This window comes from Grus americana, chromosome 2 (assembly GCF_028858705.1).
Source record: "Grus americana isolate bGruAme1 chromosome 2, bGruAme1.mat, whole genome shotgun sequence".
Classification (NCBI taxonomy): Eukaryota; Metazoa; Chordata; class Aves; order Gruiformes; family Gruidae; genus Grus; species Grus americana.
Window position 1 is genome coordinate 72,713,241 of NC_072853.1, and position 22,377 is coordinate 72,735,617.

A 22,377-nucleotide genomic window follows, 5' to 3' on the forward strand; every position below is an offset into this window, starting at 1 on the left:
GTATTCATCTCATTAGTTTGTTTATAGAATGCCCTAAAGAGAGACTTTTGTGTGAGTCAGTATGAGCAGATGGAAATAAGACACCTAGTAATAAAATGTGTGCTTAAGGAAGACATAAAACTTTACATGAAGGCAGAGCAAATTGAACGTGGGTCCCACTTACTTTTAAGACAGGTTGTACCAGTGTGAACAAGGGAAGAATTTGGCCCAGTGGACATTGCTAATTTGGTTTTATGTACAAAGATACTGGGAGCATACCGTATTGATAATTAGGGCTTCAGGGTACTGGATCTCCTTAGAGCTATGAAGTGCATACATGTTGTAACCAAAAGTTAAAACAATACAGGCAGTGAGAAAATTTGTGAAATCTTTTTTTTTTAATTCCCTGTAATAACATGCCATTTAAATTCTAAGAGGACACTCCCCTGATATTTCCATTAACTGAACCCAGTGTCCCAGGAGGTGAAAGGGAGGAGAATGGGTGTTCACGTTTCCTGTCTACAGTGAAGCATTTTCTCATACCTATGACTAAGGAGGGAATTTTGCAGCTGAGGCTGTTTTTCCTTTCTGTCTACTATGTTTCTTAGTACAGTGATAGGAGAAAATAGGACAAAACAGTGCTTAACATCAGTCACTTGACCAGGGGAGAAAAGGGGGAAGGGGACATGCACATGTTGGCGCAGTGTCTGGTGCAGGGGTGAGGGACAGATCTGTGACCCTGCAAAACTTGCCCAAGGAGACTCAATCTGGTTTTGAATCCTTCTGTATTCACTCTGACTTTTAACTTCCTTTCAGAGCAGCAACTGTGTAAGAACTTTGTTCTGTCTTGGTCTCCTGCTCATCCTTTTCCTCTGGTCCTGAGTTAGCACAGTCTGTGGCAACCTGCTGCTGGTTATTTTAGTGCCTCCTTGGCTGCTGCACTTCTCCTAGACCCTTCCCGGGATCATCCCAAATCTTTCCTACTGCCTGTACAACCTGTATCTGCATGCAGAGCCCTGACAGGATGGGTATGAGCCCCTCAAGCACTCAACAGCTGTTGAGAGGCTCTTTGCCTCTTTGCCTCTTTGTTGAAGGCATCTCTGATCTTCCTCGATGCCAAAAGTAATGGACCTCACAGTCGCAAGACAGTGTAGTGCTCAGATTGTCTTGGTTGAAGACAAACAGAAGAAAGTAAGGTTTAGTAAGGTTTTGAAAGGTGGTAAACCTTAAACATTGCCACTTACAGGCCTCAAACTGTATTTAGATCTTGAGTTTTTGAATCTGAACTGGGGCAGGTTGCCCAGCATGGTGAAGTGTCTGCCCTTTGGTATAAACAGATTAGCTATTATACAATCTGATATAAGGAAAGGTAACATAGTCTAGTCTTGGTGATGACATCACCTTTAAGAGTGAAGAAAAATCCTTAATGGTTCATGGGGAACCAAACAAGATTTGCTTACGTGTAGCTCACCGCACAGGTCATGTCTTAATGACGAATAGTCTGCTGGATACTCCACAACCCATTCACAATTATTTATATCCTCTCCCATGTGAGATTACAACATTTCCCTGATGACAATTACAGCAATGGCCTACCTGGAATAGCCGTATGAAAGAGTCTCTGATCTTTCAATTCACAGGCAGCAGCCAGAGACGAAGAGCAGAGCCAGCTAGTTGGTCCAGATGATCTGTCTCCACTTGGTCCACAGAACCTGCTTTGAGAGGTTCTGTTTTGCACAGTGATCTTCTGAACTGTGCACACAAGCATGAGGGAGCAAACCTATTTGCTCTTGGACTTTGAGCACAGGGAAATAGGCAGACATTGGTGAATTTAAATAAGATAAATATTGCATAAACCTGCTGGCTACCTTAATTATTTATGAAGTAGCAAAAGAGTTTAATTCCTGAAGCAAGAAGGACTCAAACCTCAAAGCTTTCTGTACCTGAGCCCTGTGACTTAAGGTCATTGAATAATTGACCTAGAGATATTTTCCTTTGACTGGAGAACATACATGCAAAATTCTGAAAATCTTATCAGGGAGGACTTGTAGATATGGTATATGTGACTGGGTATTATCACACTTATAAATGCTGCTGGTATCAGGAAAGCTTATTTATATCATTTGTAGTTTAATATCAGCTACAAATGTTGTCTCAACAAATAAGAATGATATTCAGATTCTGACAGTACTTTAAATGTACCCCTTAGGCCATTTAAACTTCGTTTTGAAATTAAGTGTCCACTTCCTGAGACATTTCAGAACTGGGAATTTTACATTATGTGCTCCAGCTATGGTTAGTCTTGAAGAAAAAAATGTGTTCTAAGGGTCTGTAACTCAGAGTCAGAAATGGTGAAGCAGGCAAAGTAAAATTATTTTAAAATCTACCAAGAACCATTTCAGGCATAAAACTGAATCTCAGATTCAAGAATCTTGTTTAACCAAAAGACCAGTTCTTCCATATGTTTTAAATAATTCTGAGAAGTGCTGTTTAGAAGCTAACTTAAGACTATTCTGCTTACTCTCTGGAATTCTTTATACAAAATTTGTTTCAAAAATATTGCTGTTTACAGAGGGAAGCATATGGAAAGAGTTTCACATATTTTTTTTTCTGTATCATAGCTGGGATTGATTAGTGTGACTCGGCTTTAAAAAAAAAAAAAAAAAAGAAAAGAAACCAACTCCTTTACAGCAGTAGTTGCTTCCAAATGAATGGATCTGATTTCCTTTCTAATATTTACAGGGCAAGAAATGACTGTTCAGTTTGTTTTAAGAATCTTCCCTCCTGTTGAAGTTTATTAGGTTTTGTCATTCCAAAAATAGTGTTTCTGGTTCCTTGAGTTACAACTCCTTATTGAACTTTTTAGTGGGGGTAATAGATTTTTATTCTGCTTTCCACATTGTGCTTTTATCAGATCTCAGTTTGGAGCTGTGACTTGTGTTCTGTGAGGTCTTGCCCCTTTTTTTAGCCTTCAAAGAGGCACAAGGAGCAGCAGCATGACCGCGTAAACCCTCAGTTTATATCTTACAGTGTTGTAACACATGACTTCATTACTCTCTTATAATGTATATACCGCTGTCATCAGCACTTGACCTCAGGTTGACTTTCAAGTTTACAGTATTTATATCTGAAGGAAGCTGAATCAAAGTAGGATCAAAACATAAAAGTAGACAAGCTGCCATAACCCAGGAGGACTTCTAAATGCGCTGACTCACTGGGCACCCCATTAAGAAAAACTGAGTAAAAGTAGATTTTTCTTGCTTTTAATTCTGCCTTGGAAAAACTTTTCAGAGGTTATTTTCCTTAAATTCTGTCTTCACAGTCAATCTCTGTACTGTACTGACTTAAAAAAAAGACCCAGCCTTCAAACTTGGCCAGAAGAGATATAAAGTTTCTCCTTAAAGTATAAAGCTTTGGAATATAATAAATGAAACATTTTAAGCCAGCAAGCAGTACCATTTGTAGACTAAATTTAGACCTTGTAATAAAGCTGTTCATAAAAGAAAAAAAGAAAAAAATTATCACTCCACCACTGTATATCACTCCTGGACTGTCCTGTACCCTGCTGCCCTCATCCCACTAGTCTGAGAAGCGCTTTTGTGATGGTGTGGGAATTGCTGGGCTGGTCCCTGTGCAAGGCTGTGATTCTCTCCAGCACCTGTCTTTGCTGTAATGGCTGCAAGGGATCTGGTGCAGAATCCTGATGGAGATGCCCAGCATTGACTTGTTCACACTCACCAGTCTAGAGCTTATTAAGTGACTCACTGTTCTGGGTCATTTGTTTTCAATGCATTGCTTTTGTGAAGCAAAGATGTAGGAGGTGAGGCTAAGCTGACTGACAAAGAAGATGGGGATCCTAACGCAGCAGCTGGGATATGGAAAAGGAACTGCTGACCAAAGTGTGCCTGTGCTTTTCACCCAGCAAGGCTTGTGTTCCTTGAGATTGCTTACCAGCTGGGGTCTTTGGCCTAGGCTGAGCTCATCTTAAGAGATATTTGCAAAATTGAAGACTATTCTGGTCAAACAACCTGTTGAAAGCCATGGAGTTGCTAGTCTTTAGCTTATGAGGTCAGTGCAGACTCAGAAACTTGGTAATGGCAGCCTTAGTTTAGAAAGATTGGCTATTTACTGTTGTGTCCTGGTTTCGGCTGGTATAGAGTTAACTTTCTTCCTAGTAGCTGTGGTTTGGATTTTGGATGAGAATAATGTCCATAACACACTGATGGTTTACTTGTTTCTAGGCAATGTTTGCATCAAATCAAGGACTTTTCAGCTTCTCATGCTGCCTTGCCAGCAAGGAGGCTGGGGGTGCACGAGAAGCTGGGAGGGGACATGGCCAGGACTGCTGACCCAAACTGGCCGAAGGGATATTCCATACCATATGATGTCATGCTCGGTATATAACTTGGGGGAAGCTGGCGGGGGGTGAGACCACAGCTCGGGAACTAACAGGGCATTGGTCATCTGCCTTATACTACATTGTGCATCAGATTTCCTGGATCTTGATGAGATTTCATACTTCAGTTTAGATGGTGCAGGAGATGTCGGAGATGTAACTACTGAACTCATAAGAAAACAGTTTTTAAAATTGAAAGCATTTAAGTCAAACAGAGTTAGTGATATGAAAAATGAAAGGCAGTATGTTGCCAAAACCGTATCAGTGACTGAGGATTTCAACCGCTGTTTGAAAATTATAGTCCTGGTGCTTACACTGTAAGTGTATATTATAGACATACCCTGTATAGAGTAATATGTACTTAGAAGCAGGATGTAAGTACTTCAGTAATGTAGAACAAAAATGTGCCAGTTGAAACTGCTTCACTTGTCATCCCAGGGTTGATGTATGCTTCTGTAATAAAAAGTGCATACAAAGAGGTTCAGCATACAGCTTGCCTTGTAGTCCAAGCTTGGCAGCTGACCACAGATTAGATTTTTCAGAAAACTAGAGGAAAAGTTGGTTTTAGGCACAGGAATATGAGGAAATATCCAACTCGTGAGTATGGCTTAGAACTCTTCAGTCAGCAGTGGAGGAGGAGAACACTTCAGAAGGAAATTCAAAATAAACGAGCAGCCAAAATGGAGAGGGAGGTTAAGGAGGGAAGCAATTTAAATAGATCAGGAGGATTATGTCAGAGCAAGGAAGGTATCTTTTAGACGGCAAAACCTTTTTTTTACCTCCATTAGTCTTCTGCATTACAGTATCTCTTGTCAACTAGTGAGGGAAGGAGGAGGTGGTAATGAAAATAGCTATTTTAGATTTTTTTTCTCTTTAGGTTTTTGATTTTGGAACTCTGCCTGGCTCATGGAAATTGGTACTGAAAGGCTGAGCAACACTGAGGGAACAGGAGTTAATCTCTTGACCGACCTCTTAACTCAGGCATTGCCAATATAGAAATTAATTAGAGGTCTTTCAAGTAATTGAGATCCATTACTATTACTTAATAGACCACAGTGCACAGAAATCCTTCATTGTTTCTTGAACTAATAAGGAATGTGTTCCTATGAATCATTTATATGGCACCATAAATATATGCTCTGTGTGCCAGACGGCGCTGGCTCAGGTGCCAGAGGTGTGCTCCCAGGGGGACGGGAGTCTGCCGGCACCCTGCCTTTCACTGTGTTAGCTAGCCACTGCGGTTGCCCCTGTGTGACTGCCCCTCGGTCTAGTGTCCTGGAAGACAGGCGTTGCAAGTTGCCTCCTGTATGTGTGTTTCCTGCCTTGGAGATTTTAAGAACTGTATAAATGACAACATTTAGCAGTTAGACAGTGCTTTCTATCTTCCAAGCTTTGTATGAACATTAAATAGTAAACATGTTACCATAAACATGACAAATCGAGATGGAAATAGCACAGTTTGGGTGAAATTGATAAGTGACTCGGCTAGAAACTTTCATGAGCGGGGAGATGAACCGAGCTCAAGCTGTACTGACTGAGAAAGATGCAAAATGGGAGTCATAAAAAATAGGAGACTGCTGCTCTGCAGTTGGATGGTTTCTAATTCACTGTCAAACTTTGCTCTCAAATGTGCCACCGGTATTTGGGGACAGTAGGATGGAAATTTACATCTTGGTCCTTGCTCATTACGTGCTTCAGGACAATGGTGTTAGCAGATTACTCTTGCTCCTTGTTATGTCAGTGTGGGACTTCCACCACTATGGAGTGTGCCCCAGTAGGAAGTCTGTGATTCTGTACCAATTTTAGGTAGGAGTGAGCTGTTGGAGACCAGAACTGAATTTGCAGTCAGTATAACTGCCCACAGACCTGAGCTGTGATCTGGAAGCAGTGTCACTGTGGCACCGCAGAGGTTCAAAGGAGCTGCAAAACTCAGTGGGGAAGCTCTGCGAATAATCAAATGGTCAGCCCAGGCTGTGGCTGAACTTCTGTCAGCACCTACACTAGTGGCTTTAGAGCTGGCTCTGGCGTGTTTGCATTGCATCGCATTCCTGTCTCAGGGAAGTGACTCATAGCAGACCTGGAGAACTTGATGAAGGTTGTTGTAAATGCACAGAGTTTCCGTGGGTTTCAAGTGAACTTGGTGAATGTTTGGAAGAGTATTCAACTTTAAACCTTTTGAGGTTTAAAAAGTAGACAAACCACATCAGATTCAGGAAATCTTCTGAACTAGTAAGAGCTGGAAGTTGGGAAAATACTCAGGAAAAGGAGCATATATGTCTACCCTCTTCTTTTCCTTCCCTTGGTGGCCACTTATGGCCATAAGTGTCAGAGTTAGGATGCTGGGTTAAATGGACTCTTGGTCTGAACTCCTATGGCCATTCTTTTGCTCTGGTGTCAAGGAATCACCCTAGCAGTGAAATTACCTGTCAGAGGGCCTGGCTAGTCATAAGGTGGCAGCAACTGAGCTATGTGGGGCTTTTCAGCCATTTCCAGTTGCCGGAGGTGAGGAATGAGAATTCCCTGTCTCCCCAAACCTAGCAACCTTTCTTTTTTCCCCAAGGACTGCTTCTTTCCAAAGGAAAGAAGCACCAGAGTGGCAAACCTGGCATTAGAGATGCTGTTTTCAAATGATTTATAATGCCTTTATTGGCTTCTGTACGTGTCTGGCACCATTGCTTATATGCCTCTCGAGTAATTAAACTGTAAGCCAGAAGGTTGAGGTTCAGAAAGATAATGTTTTTCCAGAAGAAACACTGATGTACCTGAGGGACGAGAACTGGGGTGAGTGTTTATGTTAGTTCCAGCTTTCAAGGATTTGCCTAAAATACTGATTGTCTGTCTAAGATTTCAGAGGAATGGGGATCCAGTAGCTGGCTGTTCTGGGAATGATTTGGTGGCTGTTAACAAGTGGTGTACAAACAGATTTTGGGGTTTGTTTGGGTTTTTTTCTACAGATAGCACTCACATGTTTCTCCAGATCATTCATAAAACACATGAAAAAACATACATCCAAGAGTGAAGCTGTGCAGAATCCCCTCTGACACGGCTCTGGCTCAGGGTTCTGTTTCCAGCTGGCTCTTGAGAACTTCATGTAGTCAGGCTTTAATCAAAGTAGCGTGTTAATTTTTCTGTTTCGTCCTTAAATGTGCTTAATTCAGCTAAGGAACTTACTGATGAAAGACTATTAGGACTGAATTTATCAGAGCTTAGGGTTTATCCTGCAGTTCAGGAAGTTTACCTTGTGAAGGTAGACATTTTTGATTCAAAGCCATATTTTGCCATAGGCAAAGTAGATTTATATTTGTCTTCCATCTCTTAATAGCAAGTCCTTAATAATCAGGAAATAAGTACTTCAGGACTTCCTTCCTTCAATCTGTATTGATGGAGCTGGTCTGCACTATTTCGTTCTGTATGAAATTTCTAAATAGTCCTGGAGACAGAAAGCAACTGAGTGGGGATTACTTTGTAGCCTGGAGATGAGACCTTGAGAAAGAAAGGATGTGGGTTGAAGCTCTCCACAGCAGAGGGGAGATATCCCCAAACCAGTTGATATGTTGGAAAAGAGATAAGAAGGACAATTAATAAATTCATATCACCAGAAAAATCTTTCTCAAGATTGAAAGTATTTGGCAATGTCAACCCAAATGCATAATTTTTAAACACCTTTTTTTTTTTTTCCTCCAGCAAATTTTCTAGATTAGATGGTTGGGGTTTTTTTGGTTGGGGATTATTATTATTATTATTATTATTATTATTATTATTATATAGTTCTAATGTGGATATTGATGTAAATGCTGAGTGAGTGGGAAATTCTTGTTACTACCCATTAGCATTTGATTTGTACATTTCCAAATAAGTACTGTACTCTTACAAACGATTCAGACTAATTAGCAGACAGGGAGTTTGAAAAGCAGATGTTATTTACAAAAGGCGATAGACAGGAACTTATGGAGAATAGTTTGGAACAGAAGAATAGAAGCAGAGACCAGCAAACAATCTGTTTTTTTTCTTTTTTCTTCTTCTACTAAATTTAGAAGGCAAAGCTGCATTTTTTCCAGTGCTGTCAAAAGTGAAGTGCCTTATAAAATGGAAGAGATTTAAAGTAACTAACTCACAAATAAATAGCTGCTGTAGCTAGAGGGAAAGGAATAGCTTAGAAAAGGAAGAAAAAGAAATCCTGCAGTCTAAAAGAGACTTAGCTGAGTCTAAATATGAACTTTAATGTCCCTGGCACTTTTTTTTCCTGAAATCATACATCCGAGCCTGTGGAAGACAGAAAGGGGAAATTCATTCCAAATCCACAATGTAGTGAGGGTGTTCCTTTAGCATTTTAATTGAATCTTGATCATCATCAGTAGCAAATCAAGTTCAGTAAATCAGATTTCTGCTATGAACAGAAGTGTTGAGTGATATGCCTCAGTCTTTCTGATGAAAAATTAAAATATCTTTGAAAGATTTTTGCAGAAACCACGTAGAGTGAATTTTGGAGTTGCCATTTCCTTATGTGCCACAAGCATTGAAACAATTATTCTTTATTTAGGTATTTTTAATTATGGAACTTTAAACTATGACTTTTATTCCCCACATATTCTCAAGGTCTCAAAATTAGGAAGATGCAAGGCTAGCAGAGTAGTTATTACCATGGATGCATCTGCCATAACAAAACTGGGGACAGAACCAAAAAGTTGTGAGACTTTCTGTCAGAGCAAGGAAGTGTGCAGATGCCTGTTGAGAAAGGGCTTGACTAGCTTAAAATTCACTAGGTGGGAGAAAAAACATAGCTCTTGCAGTGGACCATACCAGATTATCGCAAAGATGATGGTTTTCCTTATGCTATGAAAAAGAGCATTGCTCAGGTTTTACAGAGGCATGAAAATCCACTTGATCCATTGAAATGACATTTATTTCTGTCTGTCTTTCCACAGAATTCAAAGTTTAAACTTAACAAGGTTGAAGGAAGCCTGCCTGCATTTTCCCCAGTTGATTGAAATGGGAGCATGAGTGGACCTTCAGTTTGCAATTTGGACAGGTCTGGACTAATCGAAACTACAGACATGTACATTTATAGCAAAGGTCAGAAGCTGAATTGTTAATACTCACCCATAATTAAAAATCCTGAGTTAAATTTGGTAAGGAAATCTCATCTCTTACCTTGCTGTAGCAGCTAAGCTTTATTGAAAAGCCTAATGCATTTTATGCTGTTACTGAATATTATAGCTTGAAGTTTTGATTCGTGTCTCGAGCTTAGTTTGCAATTAGCGATCCTTAGATAATGTACTGTAAATCCTTCTAATAAACCCACAGAGCCTGTTTTTTGTTGAAAGCATTGGGTTGATAGAAGGCTGCTTCCCTCAACACTAGTGCTTTTACAAGCAGCATATGCCATAAAAATGCTGTTAATGTGACAAAATTGTTTACTTGCTCCTTAAGGAACCTCACACTAACAACTGGGAGAAGTAGCGGTGCTACAATTGAGTCAACAGCAACAGGGCCCAGAATGTGAAAGCAGTAGGTTTATAGTACATAGGGCTAAAGAGACAGGCCACCCCATGCAGCTCATCAGACAGGGCTGCCTCATGGAAGGCTTCTTTTGTGGATTTCTGTCGTAAGTGGATAGGCAGGATAAAAAAAGCGTCAGTATGATAGAGCGCTACTGGTGCTGGCTTGAAGGTCTGTGCTAAGCTACTGGAAGGGTGTTTTGTAATTTTACAACAATTTTACAACTTGAAAGGGAAGCTGAAGTACAAACAAGCTGACTGAGAACATGTCTGAGTGGAAGACCCAAGACTTCTTGTAGGAGCCCAGCTCTTTCCCTCTGTAAGAAGAAGGAAAGCTTGTTCAGGCACTGGTATCCACCACGGTGGGGATTACAACTTCTGCTGACTGCTTAAGAGAACCTGTGCATCCATTCCACGTCCCTGCCTGTCTGGGGGAAGAGAGTTTGCCCCTCGGATTGCAGCAGCAGCATTGTGAAATTGGGTTTGATATCAGGGTTGTACCCTTGAAATCTCATCTCCTATCTTCAGCTATATCACTGTCTAGTAAGATACTGTCTCTCCTTGCAAACCTTCCTTCTGTGAAATCCAGGTCATAGTCATTATCCTGATAATACTGAAGGTAGAAATGCTCCAGTGAGCAAATTATCAGAATGACAAAATCTATTTTGGCAAGTCTCCTTGAAATTTGTGGATTCCTTAAACTGGCTCTGGCAAGAATATTTGAAGCAAATACGATCCAAGGAAAAAATTATTTTACCGCTTATTCATCATTTTGTAATAATTCCAATTGACTTCAGTGATAGCAAAATAGTGAAAGTGATTAACATTCCACTCTCTACGAAATAAAAACATAAATTCCTCTGACTGGCAGGTAAGAATAGTACTATTAATTGGAGGGAAGATGGATCTGATGCATTTCTAGAATTTTAGGTGGCCTGAAAGCTGCACACAGTGTGTACTAGGGTAACCACAGGAAGGTATCTCAGAAAAGGGCCATTTCTTGGACCCCTGAAAACAAAAGGGCCTTTTGTAGTCGCTGACATTTGGTCAAAGTGGGCTGACTCACTATTCTGCTTTTGTAGTGTTTCATACCAGTTTTAAATTTTTGCAAGTCCTCAGCTCAAGGAAGCCATTTCTTGTAGTGATTTGCCCTACTGCTTTTACTTCAGACCCTACCAGGAAAGAAGGTGAGAAGTTCTTACGTGTGCCCCTGACACTAGGGAACAGTTACCCAACATGATGTTTGTCCTGGGTGGATGCCTGCTGAAGCCACAGAGGCACCAGCTGACCAAGTAGTTGGCCTGTGACAGAACTGCATAGGATATAATACTGCAGATAGCACAACCCAGATGTTTGGTCACATAATGCCACTCAGCTATGCACTTATAACAGCAGTGTCAGAAATAACAGTAACATGTGGAGTATGACCAGGGTTTCTGTGACCTTATGAAGTGGATCTCCGTGAAGCTTGATGTCCTATGGGTTTGTGTCCTGAGTACCATATAATGTGCTGCCCTCCAGAATAATACCCGCTCATCTTTGAGGCTTCATGGCCATCTGTCACTGCTATAGTTTGTCCCCTTCCAAAGTCCTGAATGCCACTTTCCACAATGCCTCTTTTTTCCATCATACCGCTTAATCTCCCTTTTTCTCCAGACCTTCTGTGCAGGTACACATGCACACCGTAGTTCTTCTCCTTGTTCCCTACATGTTTAACTGTACAAATCTGTGTATGTTGATTAGTTCTGTAAGGTGCTGCTTCTTGGAACAGATAGGGCTGTTTTTGCCAGTCTTTCACTTATTAGGGACTCAAATATAGTCTCCTCCCTTTAGTTGGACCTCTTAGTTCCACAGAACTTGCAGAATTTTCACATCTTCAGGAACTCACCTGTATTTTCAATCTGACTGATATTGACCAGTGGGCTAAAAAAATTATTAGGAGAAGGGGCTGACAAACAATGTGATTGAAGAAATGGTTTTCCTCAGGAAAGCAGGCTAAAAAGCAGATATACAAAAAGTTTTGAGATGGTTCTTGAGTAATAAAGGTGCACACAGCATTCTGGGATAGTCAACAAAAAAGCGTAAGGACCATCTAACAGATTTCACTAAGTATCTAAAATGAATATATGAAATAAATGTGAAAAAATATTAGAAAACATCCTTATTTTCCATTTACCTGGAGGTAGGTTGTCAGCTTTGTGAGCAGGGAGTGCTGACAAGGCCCGGCAACCCTGGCTGCACTTGTGTGATTAGGCATTGAGAAATGAGTTTGGATGTGGCATTTCAGCCCTTTTAGGGAGTAGAATATCACCTGAAAAGATGAGAGAATCCATGTCCTGAAGATCTTACCAGTTACAACCTGGATCTGAAAAAATGTAGCATTGTGTGCATTTGCAGATTAATGGACCTGACAGTAGGGGACTCTCAGATGTTTGGGTTGGGGATTTCCTCCCTCCCTGCCCACCATCCATGGGCCTATGTTTTAAGTTTAAGCTTGGGAATGAAGAGGGAGAGAGGGAGGGAGGAAAGAAAGAGAAGCCAAACCTTTCAAAGCAGCCAAGCCTCAGCTACATCAAGGAATGAATAACAGTCTACATGCTCTTGGGAGAACTTCCCACCACTGGGGACGGATGGACCACAAAAGCTAGGAGGAATTGTGTGAGAGCTGAGAACCAAGCATTCCCTGCAAGGAAGCCTAAAGGGATGATTTTGGTGTCCATCACAACAAAAAAAAGCTTGTTTCATCCATTTTGAGGAAGTGGTATAAAACTCATAGACAGAAACAACATTAGTAAGACTGTACTATGCAGTGGAGGTCAAAGTTTGGCATAGTGAAGAAATAGTACATATTAGGTAAGGAGAAAAATGGAGTCACACCTCCAAGAAGTCCCAGGTTCTTATGTAGTCTTTAAGCTTTTTTCATGTCAAGGAGAGAAATGAATGTTACCCAAAAAGGTGAAAAAATCCCTGCCTCAAAGTACTTAGCTGCTAAAGCTATTTTAAATTATCTTTGCTCCACAAGTTTCAGTTTTCATGAAGCCAAATTGAGATAAATCTGAAAATTTATATAACTTTAAAAGAGCATTTACTAAAATGCTCCTGTCATTCACAGTAATATGGAGGGAATCAACTTGTTTCACACAATGACCTTAACTTTTTTTCGTATTCCAGAAAATTTTGTACAATCCCAGGAGTGTAGGTAAAGTCCTGTGTATCATTGACATTCTGCCCCACCACTCTGATCTCTGGCAAAGTAATACTTTCTGAATGCTGTGTCTGCTAATTCTTTCTTTCTTTGTGTAAGAGGTGGATGCATGTATTGCCTAGTTTGTCGCAGAGAATCAGCGAAGTACAGTTTTATTTGTATTTGCAGAGACAACAAAATCAAAGAAGATAGTAGCTTGGTGACTCCAACTGAGATAGTAATTAAGATAAACCAGTGATGTTTCTAGAATATTTTAAGAACCCTGGAGGAATTAACATAGCTTGCAGGAAACTGGGCTGGAAAGAGATATTCTTTAAGAACAAACATGAAAATACTGTCTTTTTATCAAGTATGATGGAGAACTAATACATCTCTCCTGTGTTTGGGTAGGTGAGTAGGTTGGTGAGTTAAGAGGAGCTGAGAAGAGAGTTTGCAGGGCAATTGAGAAATGCATGAGGTCATTCAACCTCTTTTCCAAACAAGCATTTTTTAAAATCCTGTATTTCTGTTGTTATCCAAAAATGTTAACACATTCCTTTATTTTAACTAGTTCAGTTTTATGGATAGCAGCTAACTATAAAAAGAAATAATAACCTGAAGTGTCCTTGGAGCCATTAACTGTACCTTTCTGTCTATTCCCTGAGAAGATGCCCTGGATTTAAAGACTATGTATATTAAAGCAAGTAAAAGAAGAAACAGTTTCTTTTCTGACACTTGCACTCCTTCAGCTTGTGTGGAAGGCTGACAGCCCATCTCATTCCCACCAGTGGTATCCCACCAGCTCCCCTGGGAGTTCAGCACTGCATTTGTCCTGTTCTACTGATCTTCCTGAGCCCCTCATTTCTGATCTGCAACACCACAATCCTCGAGAAGTCAGGTAGGAGCGGAAGGCATTTGACACTGCTAAAGAATTAAGCCTCAGTTGGCAGTTTTAGCCATTTGTCCTCCAGGTGTTTGTTTTGCTGGATAATGATTTAATTTTTGGTTTCGTAATATGCTCTTTGTAGAGGTTATTTTAAGCTTCCAGTAGAATAGCAAACAAGTAGGTATCCTCCTTCCTTCAGAGGAGCTGTGCTGATTTTAGCTGATGTTTGCATATTTTAGCTACCACCTTGGCACTTTTAAGGTTAACAACCACAGATCGTTAGAAAAGGTTAAGGCACATCTCTTAACCTTTGTCTGCCTCACTTCTCTTTGTGATACACAGTTGTTAATCAGTGGTGTGGGGCATTTTAAGATTCTCACACATAAGGATCCATCTTTAGGTAATCATTTAAGTGTAGTCCTGGCTTTAAGCATAGGTACAGCCAATGATTATTAATCAAGTTATTATAAAGTATAATATAATATATAAATAACTGTGTATTAGTTTTTATGCACATCAGTGAAACTGAGTCTGTTGGGCAAAAGATCTTTCTGCTACTCAGGTATACCCATACATCAGCTGATTCTTCTGCAAGCTGATCCAAATTAGGGGCCAAGCTGTGCTTTTTTTATTACCTAGAATGTGCTGTTTGTGCATCTCATGTATTTTGTCCATTAACTGACTTCTTACATTGTGTCACCCCATTAATACCAGCTGTTGTACCCAGCATCATGTTGGGGGTGCATGGAAAACTGACAGAAGGGAGCAGAGCTGCTGAGGAACAGGCACTTTGTAGTTAAGAAGCAATTTATTTGTTATTTGAAAAAAACCTGCTTGAAATGGCAATGGGAGAGCTTACAGACAAAATGATTATGCCCATTTGCTCTGAGAGAATTGCTGGCGAGGAGGCCTTGGGGTCAGTGATTTGCTTTTCTCCTGTCCACATGGTTGTTTCACAGGCAGTCTGTGTGAAATCTGCAGAAACATGCCCCAGCAGCGTGTTAAGCCTCTGGGTGTGCTCAGCTACGTGATACTGGAAATGCTCTGGAGAGCAGTGCCTGAAGAGTCTTGTTGCAGGCTCACTACATGGGAAGAGCAGCATCCGGTCTGAGACCAGAAAGAAACAAAAGGCATAATCAGTGGGTTGATCCCTCCCCCTATCCCTCCCCAGTTTGATACTAGTATGACCCAGAGGAGCTTTCTGAAAAATAGGTGTAAAAGCTGCCCAAAAATGTTTTATTTGGAAAGATGAATATATTGTGAGATTGCAAAAGGAGCACAGTACTTAATCAACAGTGCCCAAGGATATGGCATCCATTACGGTAGCTGCTGCAAGCTTGAATCCCAAGTCTCACTGAAGTGTTTGCTCAAAGGATGAATCGGTTAACTGTTACTGGAAGTTACACTTTCCGGTCTGAATCATATATTTGCACCTCTGAGGTCTCACTGGGCAATCAGGTGGAAAAGCCACTGATGCATGAGCAACTGTAGGAAATCATGGGATTGCAAAACTCCGACCCATTAAGAGAAAATTAACTGCTTATAGCTAAAATAGGCCACCCTGAAAACAAAATGTGAGATTAAACTACCAGAATAAATGGTATGCCTCAAACTAATTATTCAGACACTTCTAGCACGTTGTTCCAGCTCCCATTCATGTTAGCTTGCCCCTAATATGGTTCTTATAGTCCTTTGCTCTCTACAGCTTCCTGAGGAGGGGAAGTGGAGAGGGAGGTGCTGAGCTCTTCTACCTGGATCCAGTGATAGTACATGTGAGAATGGTTCAAAGCTGCAGCAGGGGAGGTTTAGACTGGCCCTTAGGAAGCATTTCTTTACTGAGAGGGTGGTCAAACACTAGAACAGGCTTCCTAGAGAGATGGTTGATTGCCCAAGCCTATCAGTGTTTAAAAGGCATTTGGAGACTCCCCTTAATAACATGCTTTAGCTTTTGGTCAGCCCTGAATTGGTCAGGCAGTTGGACTAGAAGATTGTTGTAGGTCCCTTCCAACTGAAATATTCTGTTCTATCCTGTCCTGTCCTGTCCTGTCCTGTCCTGTCCTATTTATTGCCAGTTAGCAGTAACACAGTTTTATATGGAAATGGGCACAAACCAAAATTTGAGATGTGAGTATTGTTGGGTTGTTAAATCATTCAAAATAAATGTGGAAAACATTTCCCTGCTTATCCCTGCCTCTCATCTCTATAATAGATGGCATCAAGTCCCTTTGGCTTTGAGCACTCTGATGTAAGAGTTGATGCAGGCCTATGATCTGGAATAGTCAGGGGTATGAGAAACTACATAATCAGAGCAAGGGAGCATCCTTGTATCTAAGTGGCAGCTCAGCAGTACCATTTGTCCAGTGATCAAAGGGTCTTCTGAGGTGATGAAAATCTTTGGCAGCCCAACTTTCCAGTTGAAAGCATCCAGTCTCCAGGAAGCTTATAGTGAGATGTTGAGATCATTCATCAAGGAGGTGGCTTGTAACCTGAAACGCGGTCTGCAACAATCCAGAGCCCTGGAACAGGACAGCAGCAATACTGGAGGAGTCGTGATGAAGTCTCAGAAGTACTGTGAAGAAGCTAAGTCAGCCAAAGCTGCAGACCTCTAGGGATTGGAGTGGAGAGGAATGGCAGAAATAAGAAGGTCATTATGACAACCCCTGAAGCATGCTGCAGCACAGAGGAGCTGTGTCAGAGAGGCTGTTACCATGACATTTCTTTGGATAAACATCTGGAGTCCTTAGGACTTACTGGTGTAGTGCTTCTCCAAGAGCCAAAAACTCTGTCTCTACTTTAATTGAAACCCTATTGCTTACAGAGCATTCAGCACCACCTCCACTGTGAAACTACTGCCTTGAATGAGTGTAGTGTCTCCAAAAGAAAGGAGATATCCTTCATATGAGATACAGTCACATCTAGAAAAGAAAAATGGTCTTGTGACTTAATCTGAAATGAGGATCCTTGCCCTTGGCTTCTAGAGACTGTCATTTTGTCCTCTGGCAGGTCACTTCGGAACAACATGATTTTAATGGCACATAACCAAAATAACTGCTTTGGTCCCTGGGCTGTGGGCGTGGGTAAGAAGCAGAACACGTTGCGCAGTACACAGAGGGAAGGGCACAAGTTTACCTTTCTCTGCTGGGGACTCCATGAACCTACCTCTTATTTTGCTTTGCACCCTAGGTTAAAAAAAAAAAACACAACAAAACAAAGAATCAATTGATTTCAGCTCCAGCCTCCAGGAGCGTAAGACTTGGCTTTTTGGGTCATTTAGCTCTCAGAACACCAGCTCTGAAATGACCTGTCCCAACTTTCTAAGTAAGTGCTTGACATCTCTGATGTCAACACAAGAACTGTGTTCTGGGGATCTGGAGTCAAATAGTGATGTGGATTTTAGAGGAGACACCTAATCTTGGGCTTAAAGTGTATTAAGAGGCTGAATTAAATGCCACTAGTTAGAGCCCATTAATATCTTTAGTAGTGTGTGCTGTACAAGTATTAACAGGGCTTTCTGGGAAGTGCATGGCTTTGTCAGTGCCACGTGTGAACTGCAATTCAGAGCTGCTTTTAGTTTTGACCCATTGGTATTCAAAGAGGAGGAAAGCTTTGTGTGTTCTTTAGGTGGATTTAATTCAGGTGTATTGAAGAAAAAGCTGAAGAGTAGAAAAGACCATCCACTATTAGGAGAGCAGTTTATCTTTCTCCTAAAATGCCTTCTTTATTCAAAAGTACTTTCACCCAGAGGATTCTGTATTTCCATTACACCTTTGGTGTGTGTCTTTGAGTTTATCAGCTTGCCTCTAATTTCTCTGTCAGGGTTTGGTAAGCTGTGGCCTGTTCATTTAACTCAGCAGCTTTGAAAATAATTTTGAATACTGTATATGAGTCACTGTATTGAAGGAAAAAGGATGAAAAGGAGTGATTGTGGAGAAAAATTGAGTTGTTAAATGTGAAAGGGGGACAGATGCACCCATATATATATGCAGCAACCCAGAGGCTCCTGGGATGGGAGACCAGTGTTCAGTGGGTCTGCAAAGACAGAGGCCAGTAGAGTCCGCTTTGTCATATCCAAGTCCAACAAGGTCACTTATGGGAGCATCTGGACTTGGCAGCAGGCTTCTTGTCATTAAAAGAAAATTGGTCTGATCTCTGACTTGACTTCCAAGAAAAGGAAGAAGACAGCTTTCCTGATAGCCAGAAAGTGTTGCTCACAGGGTCCCACAATGCAGTGTTCAGAAATTTGGGAGCCCAGTAGGACCAACTGGAGCTTATGAGTGTTCAGGCTTATATCCTTGGGAGAAGATAAACCAGAGGACCCCAAATTTCCTTTGTCTAGGGCAAAGCCTCCTCTAAAGTTCCTAGTGAGAGTTTGCTCATCTTTGAAGAAGATGTAGTGTCTTTTGTGTGAAGTTGGTTAACCACTGCACGTTGCTGGCTATTTTGCATGCTGACCCATCTGGTCAAAGTGTGTCTCTGTCTTTCTAGCCTACTACACATGCCCTTGTTCATGCTTTGATTAACCTCCTCCAGTTCCCTTCCTTCTGACCTTGCCACCAACATTTTTGTCGTCTTTAACCAAAAGGATTTTTTTATATGCATCCACTGGTCAGCCATGTACTTCTCTTTGCAATGCTGGCTCTCTTCAGATTCTGCCTCTTTCCTTCCAGCCTTTCCATTTTCATTTTGCTGTGCTACCGGATGTACATAAGGTATCTTTATCTTCTATAATGCCCACATTGCTGTAAGCCACCCCTTTATTCTAGAGGGCAAAGTCTGAGGGCTAGAAGGGAGCATCCTGCAGGGCAGTTTTCTGGACCTTATTATTCCAACCCAAACATGGATTCAGAAGTAAACTCAGGCAGCAGAAAGCAGCTCAGCATCTTCAAGCCCGATGAAAAATTCCATTTTAACTTCTAATCTTGTAAGTAAAGAATTTTTCTTCATTACAATAAAGAGATGGATACTGCTACCACACAAGAAGTATGAACATGTGTCTGAGGCAGAAGGATTGCACTTGTTTCCATGGACCTCTAGGTACAGAGAGATCAATGGGAAAAGGAAGTTTAAAGACAGATGACATGACTAAAGAAAAGCTAATTGCCTGAAGCAGTTAAACTAGGCTAAAGATGTCATTTGTTGAAATTCTCATCCCAAGGAGATTTCACCCAAGGGAAACCTTAGTCCTTAGTATGCTGTTAAGAAGGGAAGAAATCTCAAGGGAGAAATTTACAGAACAACTTGGGACTCTTAATTCTAGTGAACTGCCAGGACCAGATGGTGTTCATCTCAAGCTGTGAGGGATCTCAGCTCCAAAACTGGAAAGCTTCTGATAAACACATGCAATATATCCCTTAAAATAGGAGTTCTTCCTGGTTGCTGTAAAAGTGTCACCAGGGAGCATCACTTTGAAAATGCAACGAAGAGTGAGCTTGGGAGTTGCAGGTGAATGTGCAATATCCTACATAGGGTAGTCAGAACAGAAACATATACTTAGAAAAACAGAATTATGTCATCTGACCAACAACACAGTTTCTGCTTAAAGTTCTCAGCTGGTCTTTGAAGTTATTTGAAGACTTTATTTAAAATATTGGGAAAAAAAATCTGTCATATTTCATCCAGGTTTTTAGGAGGTTTTGATTATGTTTGTAAGAAAAAGGGACATTATGTTATGCTAGACAGGTAAATTTTTGTCTCTAATTAAATAATGGCTAGGCATAAAATGTTTTAAGTACTGGCTGTTTTTCAAAATGTAGGTGACCTAACAGTGGCATACAAAGATCTGTCCTGGGATTGCTCTTGTACAATTTTGGTGGTGATTTTAAGACTGAGTTGAAGATGTGGTCATTACATATGACCATCCATGTTAGGAAAAGCTAGAGGAGCACACAAAATCTAGAAAGACTTACTTCAGTGAACAAAAAGTAGGTACAATTCAACTTGTATACATAAATGTACAATAGGAAGAAAAATCTATTTTTTTCACAGGTGGTAATGAATCTAAACAAGGAACTTTTCCTTTAGAAGCAGAGATCTAGGAGTGGTTATTGACAGCGGTTCAGCCTGCTTTAACGAGGCAAACAGAGCAATGAGAAAGTCTTGCTTTAGGTTCTCAGAAAATAAAAGCTGTAGTCACATGTAGCGGCAATTTGAATATCCTTAAAACAAATTAAATAATTCTGCTGAATTCAGTACTAACAGCATGTCATAAAAAGTAAGCTTTGCAAGATCTAAATGCTTAGATCATTCTGCTACCATTAACAGCTTTAGAGCAGACAAGTTATATGAACAATATCAAACATCAAATTCTGGGTTATAAGCTCCACTTCTGGGAAGTAAAATGAATAAAAATACCTTCCATAGAATTATATAATAAGAGAGGCATAATTTTAGTTGGACAGAGGTTACCTTCATCTTACATAGAAGAGTGACCTGAGGAGGTGAGTTAATATGCCACTTTGCTGTTGAATTAGAATCATAGAATGGTTTGGGTTGGAAGGGACCTCAAAGATCATCTAGTTCCAACCCCCCTGCCATTGGCAGGGACACCCTCCACTAGACCAGGTTGCCCAAAGCCCCATCCAACCTGGCCTCGAACACTCCCAGGGATGTGGCATCCATGACTTCTCTGGGCAGCCTGTTCCAGTACCTCACCACCCTCACAGTCAAAAATTTCTTCCTAATATCTAATCTAAATCTACCTTCCTTCAGTTTAAACCCATTACCCCTTGTCCTATCACTCCATGCCCTTGTAAACAGTCCCTCTCCAGGGGACTGCTGATGAACTCTCATGACCCATCTTAGGCTTTCGTGTTTCTGAGGAAGAGAATGCCTGTCTGTGGGTTTGCATCAATTGCATGTGTTTCCTCATTAGACATTTTATGGAGAGTGGAAGGTCAAATGAAGTCAAATGAAGTTGTTGGCAATTTGAAATGTTGGCCACCTCCTTTGTCCTTTTTATATTATGTAATGTGGTAAAAAAAAAAGTTGTATGTTATGCTTTATAGCAATGATTTCCAAAATAAATGTAGCCTACTCTACTAAGTGTTTTCACTGAAGTCCCAAAAGTCAAGTGTAGTTACTTTTGAGTCTGAAGGTCAACTTCAGTCTCATAGTTACAAAATTTTCCAAGACACTGAATTATATATTAATATGTAATAGAAAAATATAAAAGTATAGTAATTGTTTTTAAAATGAAACTGGGAAAAAAAAGAGAATAATTTCTTTTAACCACAAAAGTCATTGATGTAACTACTATTTGTTATTGGAAGTCTGATTGACCTTTTACTCAGTGTATTCCCACTAGACTTGAAGAAATAGGTCTTTTCTTCTTTTTTTTGTTGTTTTCCTTGTATTCTTTGAGTGAGAATTATAAGACATTTCACAGCAGAATAGACTATTGACGTAATAACACATGTAATGCTTAGTTAACTCACATTTACAGACATGCTGCAATTACTATCATTTTTCTGGCATTAAGTTATAACTCCTGAACTCTGATAAAGCCCTGCCAAAGCCAAATCTTTAGACACCAGATAAAATTGTTGAAAGCACTTAAGGGGTTTATAAATGTTGTTTGGCATTTAGCCTTAGTTTGGTGTCACCTTAAAGAACTCAGATTTGGGCTAAAATTTTCAGATGCAGCAACATCTTTGTGTGGTTTTATATATATGTGTGTATATATGCATAATGTATATACATATATATGCACACATATATGTAAATGGTAAATATACATTGTAAATACCACCATACATGGTTTAAAGAAGAGACTAGCAGGTGGGCTTACCTTTGGGATTTTAGGACTGAAGGAGTCACATTTTGAAGGAGGAATTCAAGAAAAATACTTTGCATCAGTGACATGTATATTCTGAATCTATAGATGCAGTCTCTTCTCTCTCTCAAGAAGTGCCATTTCCCCATAAAAACTGAGGAAGACAAAAAAGTCTACAACAAGCTTACAAACCATTAGTTACAAATTAGGTGGTTATATATGAACAGTTCCTGAATTGTTCTGTCTGGAACACAGTGGTACTAGGCAGCAGAAGTTCCTGATGTGATCATATATTAGTGGCAGTCTCTTGACGTCTGGGAAAAAGAGCAGAGTATTGAACAGAGACTTAATTGTCACTGATTTTTTTTTTTTCCAAAAGCTTTACCTTCTAGAAATTAAAATTGCTTTCTCTAGGCTGATCTATCACTGTAAGATATCCTTGATATTCCGTCTCAGTAACTAACTTGTCTCAGTGGCTAAATTAGAAAGCACTGCAAATAAATCATGTACTATGTTTAGAGCACTTCTGTCTGTCATGATCAAAAGTGTTGTGATAAAGGTAATGGATTACTCCTCTTCACTCAGTGTAATCACTGCGAGCATCAGCAGCACAGCACCCGATGTGACCAGTAGAACTGCAGGCCTTGACGTAATCAGTCATGC

The 22,377-nt window shown here is 40.4% G+C and overlaps 1 long non-coding RNA gene across 1 annotated transcript in view; it reads right to left on the reverse strand.

The window, feature by feature from the left end:
* Positions 1-21,851, reverse strand: part of LOC129202996 (uncharacterized) — a 42,759-nt gene extending 20,908 nt beyond the window's left edge. Inside the window, exons 1-2 of the long non-coding RNA XR_008575885.1 lie at positions 21,730-21,851; positions 1,576-1,774 (exon numbers count right to left, since the gene is read on the reverse strand). This is a non-coding gene — a long non-coding RNA (uncharacterized LOC129202996). The remainder of the gene's footprint in view (positions 1-1,575; positions 1,775-21,729) is intronic.
* Positions 21,852-22,377: the final 526 nt, after the last annotated feature.